The sequence below is a fragment of the Molossus molossus genome, unplaced genomic scaffold (genome assembly GCF_014108415.1).
Source record: "Molossus molossus isolate mMolMol1 unplaced genomic scaffold, mMolMol1.p scaffold_m16_p_28, whole genome shotgun sequence".
Classification (NCBI taxonomy): domain Eukaryota; kingdom Metazoa; phylum Chordata; class Mammalia; order Chiroptera; family Molossidae; genus Molossus; species Molossus molossus.
This window is the reverse complement of record NW_023425364.1, coordinates 37,890-52,579: the sequence shown is the minus strand read 5'-3', so window position 1 is coordinate 52,579 and position 14,690 is coordinate 37,890. Positions and strand designations below refer to the sequence as shown.

Here is a 14,690-nt window from a genome sequence, read left to right as displayed (position 1 = left end):
CGGCAGGAGCGGACAGCCTGTGGACGCCTGTTCTTCCTCCTCAGCTCTCCTTCCTCCTTGAAGTGGCGCCAGCAGACTTTACTCCTCTTTCTTTTGGAAACTGCTTCTCACCATGAAGCTCCTGTCACTGGTCAGGCTGCCGAGCTCCTTCCTGCTCACTCTGGCCACAGAGGTGGGAATGGCACTGAAGTCCAGCCAGTCACAGTGTCCAGTCACAGTGACTGCTGCAGAGGCCTGTGACCGGCACACCTCCAGACCCCTCTGTGGCTGTCGTCTGTGGGTGTCAGAGAGAGAAGCCTGTTTCCTCTGAAGGTGCAAAGACAGTCACATGAGTAAAGGTGCAGCTCACTTAACCCCCCAATGTGGGTGCAATGTTTCTGTCACCAGGGAGTGGGGGACCCTCCGGCCCGGGGAGGAAAGAGCAGCTGGGACTTGGAGAGGGGTGGGGGCCTGTTTGCATCACTGGAATCCACGTGAGTGTCTCCTTTGCGCTTCAGCTTTGAGCTGGTTCTGGCGCTGTTAACTGAAAGAGTCTGAATAATAACATTCACTGATCTACCTGTGACCTTCCAACTTCTGGACCTCGGTCGTCCTGGGACAAGGCGTACTTTGTATTCAAATGCCCACAGGGAGGAGCCGTCTGGAGGGTCCAGCATTGCAGGCCTGGTCTCCTGGGACGCTGAGCAGTGCACCTGGGAACGGCAGGAGCAGGAGGAAGAGCGGAGGCCGGCCGGCTCCCGGCCCAGGTCGGGCTGTGCAGGAGGAAGGCGTGGGGACACAGGTTGCACTTTTGGTGGGGGTCACAGAGGCTCTGTCTCAGGCAGTGGGAACCGGGCTCTGGAGCTTCCCCACAAAGCACAGAAGTACTTTCCTGTGTGTAGGGGACTGACAGCCGGATAAGGGGAGTTGGGTTACGTCACATCACGTACACGTGTGACTAGAGTGAATCCCCAGGTCGTCAGTGAAAAGAGCAAGAGAAGGGGCAGGCAAGGTGTTTATATTGTACCTTAAACAATAACTTAAGTTAAATCATAACATAAACAATAAACATTTATTTCTCACAGTTTTAGAGCTGGAAAGTCCAAGATCAAGATGCTAGCAGATCCAAGCCCTGGTCTAGTAGCTCAGTTGGTTAGAGCGTCATCCTGATACACCAAGGTTGTGGGTTTGATCCCCAGCCAGGGCACATACAAAAACCAACCAATGAATACATAAATAAATGGAACAATAAATGTTTCTCTATCAAATAAATAAATAAATATTAAAAATACCTTTAAAGATACTAGCAGATCCCATGTCTGGTGAAGGCCTACTCGCTGGCTTTCAGACAGCTGTCTTCTTACTTATTTTTGCATGGAGGAGGAGGAGGGGGGAAAGAGGAAGGAAGAGGAAAAGGGGAGAGAGAGAGAGAGAGAGAGAGAGAGAGAGAGAGAGAGAGAGGCAAGTTCTCTCAAATCTCCTCTTATATCTCAGACAAAACAAAATCTAAAGGAGTTCATCACCACCAAACCAGTATTACAAGAAATGTTAAAGGGACTTCTTGAAGGACACGGAAGACAAGGAGGAGAAGGAGGAGGAGGAGAAGGGGGAGGAGGAGGAGGAGGAAGAAGAGGATATTTAAAAATATGAATAATAAAATGGCAAGAACTAAAAAAATGGCTATAACTACACACCTATCAACAATTATTTTTAATGTAGATGGATTAAATGCTCCCAGCAAAAGACACAGGGTGGCTAAATGGATAGAAAAACAAGACCCTTACATATGGTGCCTAGAGACTCACTTCAGATTGAAAGACACACAAAGACTGATAGTAAAGGGATGGAAAAAGATAGGTCATAAGAATGGAAATAAAGAAACAAAATCCTGGGACAGCTATACTTATACCAGACAAAACAGACTTTACTATTATTATTTTTTTAAATTTAATTAACAGGCTTTATTCACTTTTTCTTGTATAAAATTATGTGGTGGCCACAGCTGGAGCCTGATCCTCTGCACAGAAACTGGTGTGGGTCTTTACAAGATGGTCGGTGAATTCCTGATAGGGAGACTTGGTGAACAGTCTCTTTCCAGAGATTGGGGGTGAGATAACTGTAGTCTTAGAGATGGCATCAAAGGTGGCCTTGGCAAAGTTGCCCAGGGTTGCAGTGCACCCCTGGCCAAGGTGTAGCAGTCATCAATACCAGCCATCATCAGCAACTTCTTGGGTACAGGGGCTGAGACTCTGCCAGTGCCCCTGGGGTGGGGATGAGGTGCACCTGTACAGAGCCACAGCGGCCAGTCACCTTGCAAGGGACAGTATGGGGCTTGCCAATCTTGTTCCCCCAGTAGCCTCGCCACACAGGGACAATAGAGAGCTTGGCTAGGATGATGGCCCCACGGATGGCAGTGGCTGCTTTCTTTGAGCACTTAACACCCAGACCAACATGTCCACTGTAGTTCCCAATGGTGACAAATGCCTTGAACCGGGTCCTCTGGCCAGCACGTGTCTGCTTTTGCATGGGCATAATCTTCAAAACCTCATCCTTGAGGGATGCCCCCAAGAAAAAGTCAATGATCTTGGATTCCTTGATTGGCAAGGAGAAAAGATAGATCTCCTCCAGGGACTTGATCTTCATGTCCTTGACCAGGTGACCGAGCTTGGTGACGGGGATCCACTCCTTGTCCTCCACCTTGCCTCTGTGAGCTCCGTGGCCACGACCTCGACCCCGACCCCGGTCACGACCCTGGCCCTGGATGCCGCTGCCAAATCCTCCACAGAAGCCTCCACAGCCTCCCATTCCAGGGCCCCCCAGGCCTTCGGGCCCTCCCACAGTACTGGCGTCATCCGCCATTTGGTGTCTCCTCGGGAAAGAAGCAGACAAAACAGACTATAACAAGAGACAAAGAAGGTCAGAAATTCCAGTTCTGGGTATTTATCTGAAAAAAACCCAAAACACTAATTTTAAAAGACATATGCACCCCTATGTTTACTGCAGCATTATTTACAATAACCAAGATATGGAAGCAACCTAAGTGCTCATCAATAGACAAATGGATAAAGAAGAGGTGGTACATATAAAAATGGAATATTATTCAACCATAAGAAAGAATGTGGTCTTGCCACCTGTCACAACACGGATGGATCTACACGGTATTATGATGGTTACCAGATGGAAGGAAGATTGGGGGGATGGGTGAAAATGTAAAGGAATTAATAAGTTCAAATTGGTAGTTGCAGAATAATCACAGACACGTCAAGTACAGCAGAGGAGATATAGTCAATAATATTGTGATAACTATGTATGGTATCAGATTGGGTACTAGACTTATTGGAGTGATCATTTTATAAGGTATATAAATGTCTAATCATTATGTTGCACACTTGAAACTAATATAATATTGTATGTTAACTTTAATGAAAATTAAAAAAAATTATTTTTAAAAAGTGGGTCTTCTCATAAAGGCACTAATCTCATCATGAGGGCTTTACGTAGCCTCGCCTCTCAAAAGATAGCCCCCAAATACCATCACCCTGGAAATTTAGGGTTCAATATATGAATTTGGGGATACCACAAGGCTGCAGTCATCACAGAAGCCTGGGTGCAGATTCTCTGATCTTAGCTCACTGACACAGCTAGTGTGCCCAAGGCATCCCTGACTCTTAGGAGAGCACAGCTAAGATGTCTTCTGGCCTGTGTGTGCAGCTCAGTGGTTTGTTTCAACACAAGAGGGAAAACTGTATAAATAGTTTCGAGCATCACATAGTATCCATAATATTTATGAAGTAGACATCACTTGGGATGGTTTAGCTTTTCCTAGCCTAACAGGTTTCTGTGCTCTTTTTGTCTAAGTAACAAGAAAAAGGAGCCCTGGCCGGTTTGGCTCAGCAGTTAGAGTGTCGGCCTGCGGTCCTGAGAGACCCGGGTTCGGTTCCCGCTAAGGGCGCGTACCTCGGTTGCAGTTTGTCCCTGGCCCTGGTCAGTTGTGCGGGTGGCAGCCACTCGATGTGTTCCTTTCACATCGATGTTTCTCTCTCTCTCTGTTCCTCTCTCTCCCTCCCACTGTACCTGAACAAAAAAAAGTGGAAAAATGTCCTCCGGTGAGGAAAAAAAAAAAAAAAAAAAAAGGAGAAAGGAAAATAGAAAAATCGCCAGTCCCAAACGTTGCCTGAGGGATACTTATACTAAAAAAATAAATTACTTTTGCCCTGGCCGGTTTGGCTCAGTGGTTAGAGCATCGGCCTGTGGTCTAGAGAGATCCAGCTTCGGTTCCCGCTAAGGGAACGTACCTCGCTTGCAGTTTGTCCCTGGTTCTAGTTGGGTCATGCAGGAGGCAGCCACTCGATGTGTCACTTTCACATTGATGTTTTTCTCTCTCTTTCTTCCTCTCTCTCCCTCCCACTCTATCTGAACAAGAAATGGAAAAATGTCCTCTAGTGAAGATAAAAAAAAAAAAGAATGAATCACTTTAATCTGAAATTCAAATTTAACTGGAGATCCTGGGGTTTTGAGCCTGACAGCCTGAGATTCATAGGGTTGTTGTGAAGATTAAAAGTAGAACAAAGTATATACCTGCCTAATACCCCATAGGTGTTCAAAAAAACATCTGCTCATAATGATGTTAAAATATATAGGCTTTGCGATAAGACAGACTTAAATTTGAGTTTCAACTCTAACATCAACCAGCCAGTCTCTTTGGATGAGCTACATCACCTCTCTGCCTCGGTTTCCCTATCTGGAAAAGGTGGGGGCACCTGTTCCTAGGTCTCCTGTGAGGTGGAAGGTGAGAGGTGTTAGGAGCTCAGAGCCTGCACAGAGCAGACATGTGGATCCATGTATGTCTGTGCTGTTCTTCCTCACTGACGGGAGAGGGGCATAACTGGGGGTGCAGCTTCACCAGGTCCATTCAAGTCCCTTATGGGATTCACAGCTAGAATACCTCAAACTTAGGGACAGGACAGAATTCTGGGGAGACAGGACCTGGGACTGCCATTCTTTACACAACTCCACCTGCTTCCGGTTAGGCACAGCCACATGACTGGCTTTGGCCAATAGCATGTGAGAGAGGTGGGCGCACTTCCAGGTGAAGGCTGTGTGAGCGATGCCTGCCTGACTGTGCCCTGCACGCCTAGACTTTCCTCTCCGTGACCAGTGAGGGGTGCGACGGTGGAGGCTGAGACCCTGAGGCGAGCCCTCACCCACCTGGGGGGACGGACAGTAAGTTTGAGAAATCATTCTGCTATTTTGGGGTTGTTTCATAGCATGACCTTGCCCAGAGGTCAGCAAACTAATGCTGCGTTCATAGTACAAAGGCCCAGGTCAGTGGCTGCAGCTCAGTGGTCACATCGTAGGCCATCTGGCCCTCACTGTCTGCACTATTCACTGTCCTCTCATATCCAGATCTGGCCGACCGGACATTAGTCTATCTCACTGACATGAAGGTTGATCACCGGCTGCTGCGTCTCATCTAGGGTTTGTATGAGGCTGAGGTTCTGCACCTCTAATAAGCTCCCAAGGGGAATCGCTGTTGGTGCAGGCTCCAGGGCAGGGTTTCTCAACCTCAGCCCTAAGGATATTCTGGATTAGGTAGTTCTGGGTTGTGGGGGGCTGTCCTATGTTTAACATCACCCTGGGCAACATTCACTAGATGGTAATAGTTCCCCTTAAGCTGCGACAATTAAAAATGTCTCCATACATTACCAAATATCCTTTGGAAACAAATGGCCCTGAGCAGAGACCTACTCTCCAGGATGACAAAGGTGTGTCCAGCAGGCTCACAGTTCTTTGGGGTCTTGATAACCTGTTTTTTGGCAACAGGATTGATATATCTCCAGTCTGTCTGGCCCTAAAAATGATGAAAATACTGCAGAATATGGAGAACCCCTTTTGGTCAGGATAGGTTGGGTACTGGGATGCCAGACAGATATAGTGAAGTAAGCTACACTTTTCTCCCTGCTTAGAATAATTTGCACATTTTAAATGTTTCACTGAAAATCCTAAATAAGAGAGCTGGATAAATTTGATGAGAAAGTTTAGAGTCTGAAAAAAAAGTCTAATTTGTCAGCTGATGGCTTAGACATGCCACGTGTATCTGCCAGATGTAACTGCCAGCCCCTCTTCCCACACATATAAAGCAAGTGATTGTCATGTTTACCTTCCTCTCCTTTCAGGAGAGAGAAAGGGAAAACACTACCAGCTTATTGCTGTGTGTCCCAGGGGCATGCAGACCTGCTGCAACAACAAAGTTCAGACTCAGCGAGTCAAAGGTGGGTGGTCACAGTGCATCTCTGGAGAGAAACAACACAGTGCATATGCTTTGAAGTCAGGGTGACTAGTTTGACTTTTTTTTTTGCATGTATCTGTCCAGTTTTTCCAGCACTATTTATTAAATAGACTGCCTTTATCCCATTGCATATCTTGCCTCCTTTGTCACAAATTAATTGACCATATAGACATGGGTTTATTTCAGGGCTCTCTGTTCTCTTCCATTGATCTATGTGTCTGTTTTTATGCCAGTACCATGCTGTTTTGATTATATAGCCTTGCAGTGTAGTTTGATATCAGGTAGAGTGATGTCTCCAACTTTGTTATTTTTTTTTTTTTATCCTCACCTGAGGACATTTTTCCATTTTTTGTCCAGATAGAGTTGGAGGAAGAGAGAGAGAAACATTGATGTGAAAGGGACATATCAAGCGGCTGCCACCTGCACGACCAACCAGGGCCGGGGACAAACTGCAACCGAGGTCTGCACCCTTAGCAGGAACCAAACTTGGGTCTCTCTGGACCGCAGGCTGACACTCTAACTGCTAAGCCAAACCGACCAGGACAACTTTGTCATTCTTTCTCAAGATTGCTTTGGCTATTAAGGGTCAAATGTGATTCTATACAAATTTTAGAATTATTTTTTCTAGTTCTGTGAAAAATGCCATTGGTATTTTGATAGGGGTTGCACTGAATCCATAGATTGCTTTAGGTAGTATGGACATTTTAACAATATTAATCCTTTCAATCCATGAACATAGAACGTTTTTCCATTTATTTGTATCTTTTAAAAATTATTTTAGCATTGTCTTATAGTTTTCAGTGTATGGGTGTTTTCTCATCCTTGGTTACATTCATTGTTAGGTATTTTATTCTTTTTGATGTAATTGTAAATGTGTGTGTGTGTGTGTGTGTGTGTGTTTTTAAGATCTGTGCATTTTATTATATATAATGTATATCTTAGTTACAAAAAGAAAGACCATAAGACAACTTGTTTTCTTCATTTTTTTCCTGATAGTTCATTATTCATGTATAGAAACACCACAGTTCTCTATATATTTTGTACCCTGCAACTTTATTGAACTTATTTGTTAGTTCTAACTGGGTTTGGGGGAAATGGGTTTGTGAAGTCTTTAGGGTTTTCTATATAAAGAATCATGTCATCTGCACATAGTGACAGTTTTACTTCTTTCTTTCCAATCTGGATGGCTTTTATTTCTTCTTTTTGTCTGATTGCTGTGGCTAGGACTTCCAGTACTATGCTGAATAACAGCAGCAAGAGTGAGCATCCTTGTTTCATTTCTGATCTTGTTTCTGATCACAATTGAATATGATGATAGCTATGGCCTTTTCATATATATGGTTTTTATTGTGTTAAGGTATGTTCTCTATGTACCCACTTTTTAAAATCATAAATAGATGTTGAATTTTGTCAAATGCCTTTCCTGTATCTATAGATATGGTCATATAATTTTTATCCTTCATATTATTATTGTGATGTATTACATTGATTTATTTGCAGATATTGAATCATCCTTACATCCCTGGGATAAATTCCACCAGATTATGGTGTACAATTCTTTTAGTGTGCTGTTTAATTAGGTTTCTAATATTTTGTTGAGGATTTTTGCACCTATATTTATCAGGGACATTGGACTATAAATTTTGTGCGGGTGTGGTTTTGGTATCAGGGTAACATTGGCCTCATAAAATGAGTTTGGAAGCCTTCCCTAAAAATGTGTCAGCATTTCTCAGTTTTCATCCTTTATATCTGACCACAACAAGAAACCTCCCAGTAAAGTATCAGAATACCAAATCAGTGTACAAAAATCCACTGCATTCCTATATACTAAATAACATTTCAGAAAAAGAATTAAAAAAAATTCATTTTCAATTGCAACAGAAAGAATAAAATACCTAGGAATAAACTTAACAAAGAATGTGAAGGACCTATATGTTGAAAACTACAAAGTATTATTAAAAGAGATTGAAAAAGACACAATGAAGTGGAAAGATATTCTGTGTTCATGGATTGAAAGAATCAACATAGTTAAAATGGCCACATTATCCAAAGCAATATACAGATTTAATGCAATCACCATCAAAATCCCAATGTCATTTTCTAAGAAAATAGAACAACAACAAAAAAATCAGATGTATATAAAGCCAAAAAAGACCCCAAGTAGTCAAAGCAGTCCTGAGAAAAAAGATTGAAGCCCGAGGTATTACATTACCTGACTTTAAACTATACAACAGAGCTACAATAATCAAAACAACATGGTATTTGGAGAAAACCAGATACACAGACCAATGGAACAGAACTGAGTGTCCAGAAATAAAACCACAAGTACATGGGCAAATGTTTTTTAACAAAGGAACTAAAAACACACAATGAGAAAAAAAACCTGTTCAATAAATGATGCTGGGAACATTGGAAAGCTATATGCAAAAGGATAAAAATAGACTACTGTTTTTCCCCATGTATAAGAATTGATTCAAAATGAATCAAAGACTTAAATATAATATCTGAAACAATAAATTACATAGAAGAAAACATAGGTACTAAGTTAATAGACTTGGTTTTAGAGATTTTATAAATTTGATCCCAAATTCAGGGAAAGTAAAGGCAAAATTAAATCAAACTAAAAAGTTTCTGAACAGCACAAGAAACAGACAATAAAACAAAATGGCAATCAACTGAATGGAAAGTGATATTTGTGAACAACAGCTCTGACAAAGACTTAATATTCAAAATACATAAAGAACTCATACAACTCAACACCAAACAAACAAACAATCCAGTTAAAAATAGGCACAGGGCCCTGGCTGGTAGCTAATTGGTTAGAGCATCTGCCCTCCAAGTGAAAGGTTGCAAGTTCTATTTCTGGTCAAGGGCACGCATCTGGGTTGCAGGTTCGATCCCCAGCCCTGGTTGGGGCACATGTGGGAGGCAACCAATTGATGTCTCTCTCATTAATGTTTCTCTCTCTCCACCTCCCTCCCTTCCACTCTCTCTAAAAATCAATGGAAAAAATATCCTTGGGTGAGGATTAATAACAAAAACAATGGACAGAGGACCTGAACAGACACTTCTTCCAAGAAGACATACAGATGGCCAACAGATATAAAAAAAGATGCCCAACTTCTTTAGCTGTTAGGGAAATACAAATCAAAACCACAATGAGATAACACCTCACACCTATTAGAATGGCTTTTATCAACAAGACAAGTAATAAGAAGTGTTGGGGAGGTGGTGGAGAAAAGGGAACCCTCATTCCCTGCTGGTAAAAATGTAAACTGGTACAGCTACCCTGGGAAATAGAATAGAGTTACCATATGACCCAGCAACCCCTCTCCTGGGAATCTACACAAAAAAATTGAAAACCATTATTTTCAAAGATATATGCATCCCTATATTCACTGAAGCATTATTCATGGTGACCAAGACATGGAGACAACCAGTGTCCTTTGATAGAGGACTGGATAAAGAAGATGTGGTACATATGTACTATGAAATACTACCCAGCCATAAGAAAAGACAAAATACTGCCATTTGCAACAAGATGGATGGTCCTTGAGAATATTCTTCTAAGTGAAATAAGTCAGACTGAAGAAGCTTATGAATTTACTCATATGTGGGATATAAAACTGACACTCACAGACACAGAAACACTATGGTCATTACCGGAGAGAAGCGGGGTTGGGTGGGTAGTAAAGGGTACAAGGGGGCAAATATATGGTGACAGAAGATGATTTGACTTTGGGTTGTGGGCACACAATGCAATATATAGATTATGAATCATGGAAACCTATATAATCTTATTAATCAATGTCACCCCAATAAATTTAATGAAAATAAAATGATAAATTTAAAACAGAGCCCCCCAAAATCTGTTTTGTTTTAATATTTTTTGCAGGCCCTTTGACATGTAATACAGTTTATTATTCTACATATTTTTCTGGTTTGTCTAAAATTATTAAAGCCATATACAATTGCTATTTGGAAATTTCAAATAGTACATAAATGGCGCATGTTATGATGGAAGGTCTTCACGCCTCCCTCCAATCCCACTCCCCCGGAGAAACCACTAGGAATAGACATGGCATGATCCTGCCAGACCGCCCTAGTTATTAATTCCCATGTATAGTGTTTACGTATGAGATCAGGTGTGTAGGATAATTCTGCTGTATTGTTTTATTTCAGAGCAGGGCCAGGATGAGGGAAAGATGCGTGAGGCACTGGAACATTTCAGGGTACTCACTCGCGGGTGCATGCTAGAGCAGGTTCGCACTGCCCTTCCACTCCAAGTATGAGCATCTCCTTAAAGTTTGCATCTCAGACACCTGACTTTTAGGGACACTCTCGCAGGGTCCCGTAGGTGCCTTAAGCTGCCCTCCCCCTGCTTCTCATATCCCAGAGTGCTTCCTGTTTCAGTCCAAGTTCTACCTCACTTTGAGGTAAACAGTTTACGTTTAAAAGATAACCATTTTTTTCGGTTTTATTTCCAGTTACCCAATGAATATATAACAGGAATAAAGCTAATTGGGTGCAACTAAGGAGATGTCTTATCTCCATTACCTTCTAGAAACTTCTATGCTTGGTTTCTCAGCCCCTTCTCTGAGCTGCCCAGGTTGATGGTTGCAGAAGGGAATGGTTAGGAGCTGAGAGAGGACAAGTGGTGCTACCTCAGCACTTGTCCCCAGCCCCTGGAGAGAAGGAGTGGGGAAAGGGAGAGAGACTTGGGGGAGGGGTAGCACAGGGGGGTTTGGGAAGAGCAGCTGCCTCCCAAATGAGAACCTGGGGCAAGAAAGGTTTTCTGAGGAATTCAGCACACCTTACCCAGGTGACTCTGTCTGCACACCCCTTCAGGGCCTGGTGGAGGAGCCTCACATCACTACTTTGGTTTTTCGGAGTTGAGTTTATGCTGTTTTGGGTGCATTGTGGCCTAGAACTCATCCCCAGGGCCAATGGGCCATAAAGGGTAACAGGTATCTCTTAGGTGAAGTTGATGTGACCAGAGGCCTGGGAAGATTCCTTATTTTTCAAAGAATCACCTCTCCTACCAGTAGGGGATCAATAGGGAACAGGGTCACAGACCACTTCAAATAGTTTTGGAAAGCTACAGATCTACTCAGAACTGTGCAGGTGAATAACAACATTTCGCCAGGAGTATTGAGGGGATCCTTGAACACCAGAAGCTTAATCCTGGGCCCTCTGTCAAAATGCTGGGGAGGGTCTGCCCACCGCTGAAGTCCCAGCCACCTGCAAGTCAAATAAAATGGAACATTTGCCCAATCACTGAGCCTCCTAGTCTCCATGAGGACTTGATGGAGGAAGATACGAACTTAAAACCTGAGCATTGTTGTGCCTTGGACTCTCCCACTAGACAACATAAGGAATACTTAGAGTTTGGTTGAGTTTCTGACTCAGACACCATACAATGTGAGTGTGTCTCTGAACCCCAGTAGAGACCATTAGTGGAGCAATTTGCAGCCCTAGGCTTTGCTAATTGTGCCAAAAGCTGTTCTGTTTCTAGGACTGGGAAGGGGCAGGCTGGACTATTCTAAGCCCCCCTGAGAGGTCCCTGGTGGAAGATGAAGAAAAATGAGGATATAAATCTTTGGTGTCTGGGAGAAGCCTGAATGACTGGAGGTTAGAACCAATCTTGGAAAGTTATAACAGGAGACAGAAAAAAATGGTGGCGGAGTGAATGGTAGCTACACAGATGATCTCCCAGGACCAAACTGCAATTACAACGAAAATAAAGACAAATCGTCAGGAAGGGGCAACCGAAAGGCAGCTTGGAGGACCACATAACCAGGGACACTGACGCAATCATGGTAGGCTTGCGAGGACGCGAGAGGGGGCTGGAGCCCATGATCCGCAGTGGCCTGGGCTGGGACCAGCAGACTTGGTTGAGACTAGGGGACTCGGCTGGAAGCTGCACCCTCGGCCGGGTCCTGTGGCCTCAGCTGGGACCAACGGTTGCCTTGGCTGGGTCCTGCAGCCGCCTTGGCTGGGTGCTACACCCGGGGCAGGATTCTGCGACCTCAGCTGGGTGCTATGCCATCAGCTGGTGCCACAGCCTAGGCCCCCGTTAGCTGGGAGCAGCACCCTCGGGTTAAAGTCCCAAGCGGCTCCACGACACAGAGCCCAGACAGAGGCTAAACTGGCAGCAGCCACTCACCTTGGGCTCCGGCAGAGGGAAGGCAGACTGGACTGGAACTGTGTGGGGACACTCGGGATTTGGAGGGTACTCAGAGCTTTTGCTGAGTGCAGCCATGCAGAACTATGGTCATCTTATTCCTTCCCAGGGACCTGGGGAGAGGTGTCGGTCCCTCCCTCAGAGATTCAACCCCACCCAGTGGCCATTGAAATGCTAATTGAGGCCCATTAACAACCAGCATCTGTCCCACCCTCCGGAAATCCTCTTACACTGAGCACCTGAGGGAGTTTTCAGGCAACTCAGAAACCAAGGTTCTTCAGTTACCACTACTAATAGCCTCCAGGCAAATAAGCTAGAGGATAACTAACATTCCCTGGGCTAGCAACTCTAACCAGGAAAGTTAAGACTTGATAGTGGTGTTTAAAGCGGGTCCTCCCTGCCTCATCCAAACCCAGGAGAGGGAGCCACAAACAACAGAACACCAACACCCACAGGGAAAATTTGGCACACTCCAAAGCCCACTGTGATAGCCAAAATGGTGAAAAACAGAAACAAAAGCAAAATGAAAGAACAAGAGACCTCTACCGAAGATGAGATAAAGGAGGTGCAGTTAAGGAAGTTAACAGAATCAGAATTTAGAGCCATGATCTTGAGAAAGCTCAACAGCATGTGTAAGGATATGAGCACCATGAGTAAAGACATAGAAATGTTGAAAATCAACCAGTTGAAAATTTAAAACCACCAAGAAGAAATAAAGAATGACATATCAGAAATGAAAAACACATTGGAAGGTCTAAAAAGCAGAGTAGAGGAAGCTGAAGACCGGATCAGTGAATTAGAATACAGGGTAGAAAAAATCAACCAATCAGAAAACCAAAAGGAAAAAACAATTAAAAAACAGGAAGACAGCTTAAGAGAACTGTGGGACAACTGGCACCGGAATAATATTCGCATCATAGGAGTCCCCGAAGAAGAAGAAAATGAGCAAGGTTATAGAATATATTCAAAGAAATAGTGACAGAAAACTTCCCTAATTTGGTGAGTGAAGAAGGAATTCAAGTTCAAGAAGCACAGAGAGCCCCAAGTAAGAAGAACCCAAACCGGCCCACACCAAGACACATAGTAATCAAACTGCCCAAAATTAAAGACAAAGAGAGAATCCTAAAGGAAGCAAGAGACAAGCAACAGGTTACTTACAAAGGAAACCCCATAAGGCTCTCAGCTGACTTCTCAAAAGAAACACTACAGGCCAGAAGGGAATGGCATGAAGTAATCAAGGTCATGAAAAACAAGGATCTGAATCCAACACTACTCTACCCAGCAAGGCTATCATTCAAAATAGAAGGTCAAATAAGGAGCTTCCCAGACAAAAAAAGGTTAAGGGAATACATTAGCACCAAACCAGCACTGCCAGAAATGTTAAAAGGACTGCTGTAATTACCAGGAGAAATGGGAAGAAAAATAGAATCACACTAAACAAAAATGGCAATAAATAAGTACATATGAATAATCACCTTAAATGTAAATGGACTGAATTCTCCGATAAAAAGACACAGAGTAGCTGATTAAATAAGAAAGCATGACTCATCTATATGTTGTTTACAAGAGACCGACCTCACAACAAATGACTCACATAGGTTGAAAGTGAAGGGATGGAAAAAAATCTTCCAAGCAAACAGAAAGAAAAAAAAGGTGGGGTAGCAATACTCATATCTGATAAAATAGATTTCAAAATGAAGGCCCTAACTAGAGACAAAGAAGGCCACTACATAATATTGAAAGGATCTATCCAACAGGAAGATATAACCTTGATAAACATATATGCACCCAATATAGGAGCACCAAAATATATTAAAAATCATCTGGAGGACTTCAAAGGAGAAATCGATAGCAATAAAATCACAGCAGGGGACTTCAACACCCCACTGACATCACTCGATAGATCCTCTAGACAAAAAATTAGCAAGGAAACAGAGACTCTAAATGAAGCACTAGACCAAATGGATTTAATATATATCTATAGAGAATTATACCCCAAAACTACAGAATTCACATTCTTCTCAAATGCACATGGAACATTCTCAAATATAGACCACATGTTGGGCACAAACTAAGTGTCTACAAGTTCTGAAATCATATCAAGCATCTTCTCAGATCACAATGGCATGAAACTAGAAATCAATTGCAAGAAGAACACAGAAAGACATTTGAACACATGGAAGCTAAATAGCATGTTATTAAACAATGAATGGTTTACTGAGGAGATCAAGGAAGAAA

At 43.2% G+C, this 14,690-nt stretch overlaps 1 pseudogene; it reads right to left on the bottom strand.

Moving 5' to 3' along the window:
- Nucleotides 1–1,964: 1,964 nt before the first annotated feature.
- LOC118641326 lies at nt 1,965–2,838 on the bottom strand (annotated as a pseudogene).
- Nucleotides 2,839–14,690: the final 11,852 nt, after the last annotated feature.